We start from the raw sequence: 3329 nt of genomic DNA, 5'->3' as shown, positions 1-3329 counted from the left end.
AAGTCTAAAAATAGGGAACTTGCAACCCAGTGTTCCAAAGGTGCATTTCCAAAAGGCAACTGGACTTTGTTTTTCCTTAAAGATGTTTCACTTCTCATCCAACAAGCTTCTTCAGTTCTGACTTTAGAACTGAAGAAGCTTCTTGGATGAGAAGCAAAAAGTCTTCAAGGAAAAACAAAGTCCAGTAGCCTTTTGGAAAAAGCATCTTTGGGACAACCATGACCTGGATGATGGAGAATCTCCAAAGACATTTGCAATCCAGTGCTTTGTTTGGAAATCTGCTTATTGCTGGAAAAAAAGGATGTTAAGCTGAAGGAGTAAATGATAAAAGAGGGGGTAGAGGGACGCGGTGGCTCAGTGGCTGAGACGCTGAGCTTGTTGCTCAGAAAGACCGGCAATTCAGCAGTTTGAATCCCTAGCTCCACATAATGGAGTGAGCTCCCATTACTTGTCCCAGCTTCTGCCAACCTAGAAGTTTGAAAGCATGTAAAATGCAAGTAGAAAAATAGGGACCACTTTGGTGGGAAGGTAATAACGTTCAGTGGGCCTTCGGCATTTAGTCATGCCGGCCACATGACCATGGAGACGTCTTCGGACAGCGCTGGCTCTTCGGCTTTGAAACGGAGATGAGCACCGCCCCCTAGAGGTGGAAATGACTAGCATGTATGTGTGAGGGGAACCTTTACCTTTAGAGACAGATGGAAAATAATAATGAGCACCTTGAATTATACCTAGAAGCAGACTGACAGCCAGTGCAGCTCACGGAGCAGTGGTGTAACATGGGTAATCCTAGGGACCCCCAAAATTGCACACACGCTGCATCAGTTGGAGCTTCTGAATGTTCTTCAAGGATTGGACATCCATGTCAATGATTCTGTGAAACAACACTCCCCAATTAGACGATCTTTGGCTTCTGTCTCTATTCAACATGGATGTCCTGATATTTGCCAGCAGCATCCAATTATTTTGGCCATCTGTAAAATGATCTTGCTGTTGTTTTGTTTCTTTAGTTTTGCATGTTGTGCCCTAGTTCAGTAGTTGATGGCTAGTTTAATGCTACTATTGCTACTATTGGGTCATATCCCTGCTACAGTCTTTCATCCCATTCTGGGAAGGAACACATAGAGCTGAGAATCAATCCTACAATCTCTTGGGGCATGCTTAGGATTGCAGCAGCTTCCATGAAGGCCGGTATGCCTTGTCTTGGGTCATTTGATGGCATTCTGAAATGAAGACCAAGCAGACATTTCCCGCTTCCCATCATTGCAAACTCTGGGGAGGAAACGGAGACTTGTAAAGTATTATTTATAGCGGCACGAAAGGACATTTGCCATAACTGAGCCACTTCTCAATTTTGTTGGGGAGTGCGTGAGCATGTGCCTCGTTAAACACATCCTGGTTTTTGTTCCATTCCATTCCATTATTTTTATCTTGGGACATCACAGGGCGAGTCAGATATCGCTACAATTTATGAGTCACTGGAAAGGAAAAAGGTGGAGGGCCAAGCAAACCCACCACCTCCATTTCAATATATCACAACCGAATCCACATATATACAGAGATGACAGAAGTTCAAACAAACAGGAAAGGCTCATCGCGGTTAGATGAATAACAAATGAAGGATTTCCAGGATCACTTAAGTCTTTGCCAGGACACAACTAAGAATGTGGTGTGCGTGTTTCCACAATGGCAAACTAATTAATTACTCAACTGATGCCTGCGCTATCAATTGGTTTCACAATCTTTGGTCACAAACAATGCAAAAGGAAACATGGTACGGGGAGGGAATCTGGTGGGAACGTTCTCTCTTTCATGGTTTTATGAACATAACAAGAGTCCTGGAGGTTCAGCCAACAATTGGCCAGCATGCTTTCTTTAACAGCTGTCAGCTGCTAAAGACAAACAAGGGGGAAAGTCAAGTGTAGGATGATGTCAGAGGTGGAAAAACACAAGAACTCCTTTCTTTTTATTTTTTCCTGCAAGACTATCCATACATGAACCCAACACTGGTGTCATCCAGCAAAGGAGAATGGTGGAGAAATTCAGCACAGTTTAAAGAAAAGGTTAAAAGCCAATGCAATCCTAGGTTGAGTTAACAGATAGAATCAAGATCATGTGAAGTATTAGTACCGCTTTATGAAGTCTTAATAAGACCGTACCTAGAATACTGCACCCAGTTTTGGTCACCGTATTATAAAAAATATGCTGAGATTCTGTAAAGAGTACAGAAAAAAGCAACAAAGATAATCAGGCAGCTGGAGGCTAAAACTTATGAAGAGCAGTTTCAGAAATTGGGTATGTCTAGTTTAATGAAAAGAAGGACTAGGGGTGACAATGATATTAGTGTTCCAACATCTGAGTGGCTGTCACAAAGAAGAGGGGGTCAAGCTATTTCCCAAAGCACCAGAAAGCAAGACTAGAAACAATAGATGGAAATTAATCAAGGAGAGAAGCAACCCAGAACTAAGGAGAAATTTCCTAACAGTGGGAACAATTAACCAGTGGAACAGCTTGCCTTCAGAAGTTATGGGTGCTTCATCACAGGAGGCTTTTAGGAAGAGACTGGACAGCCACTTGTGTGGGAAGGTATAGGACAGTGGTGGCTAAACTTTTTGGGCTCCTGTGCCAAAATTTGTGTGCGCGCTTGCACGCTCACACTCGCGTGCCAGCATCCAGAAGGCAATATGTGCGCCCCCTATGCCCCCCGACTCCCTTTGGTGTGGTAGAATAAGATAATAATATCAAACCTCAACTTTTTTTTATTTTTACATAATGGTACAAAGTAGCCATTTCTATAACCACAAACGTATCTAATCAGTCAAACCCAAAATTAAAGTTTCATTTTTTTCCCCATCTCAAGCACAAAGTCCAGAAGTGGTTTCCAAGTAACAAAAGTAATTGTGGGTTTTTTTCTTTCTTTCTTTCACCAAAGCAATCAATTTAGCTGTCTCTGCTAACTCCATCAACTTTTGCATCCGTTCATCCATTGTGGGAAACAGAAAATTTAAACTCAGAACTTTCTTGCTTCTGGCTTTGCCCTACGGTAGGTTTCCCAGTATTTAGTCTTTGTTCGGACTTGATGGCCTCTGAAAAGGAGGCATCAATCATTCTGAATTGCACTTTTCCTTCGAGAAGAAACCAGGACGCTGCATTCTTTATCTGGTGGCCACACCAGATTTCTGCCAAAAGCGAGAACAATGGAGGTCATCAACTTCTTTCCTGTCTGACTATTCAGAATGAACCTTACTAAGGAGCCTGACCTTACAGTTCTCTGAAACCTGGAAGGAGAGGAAAACCTTATAAGTAGAATTTTCTATGAGGAGGGAAAA

Source organism: Pseudonaja textilis, chromosome 1 (genome assembly GCF_049901715.1).
Source record: "Pseudonaja textilis isolate UNSWEBS1 chromosome 1, rPseTex1.2, whole genome shotgun sequence".
Lineage (NCBI taxonomy): Eukaryota > Metazoa > Chordata > Lepidosauria > Squamata > Elapidae > Pseudonaja > Pseudonaja textilis.
This window is presented reverse-complemented; position numbering follows the sequence as displayed.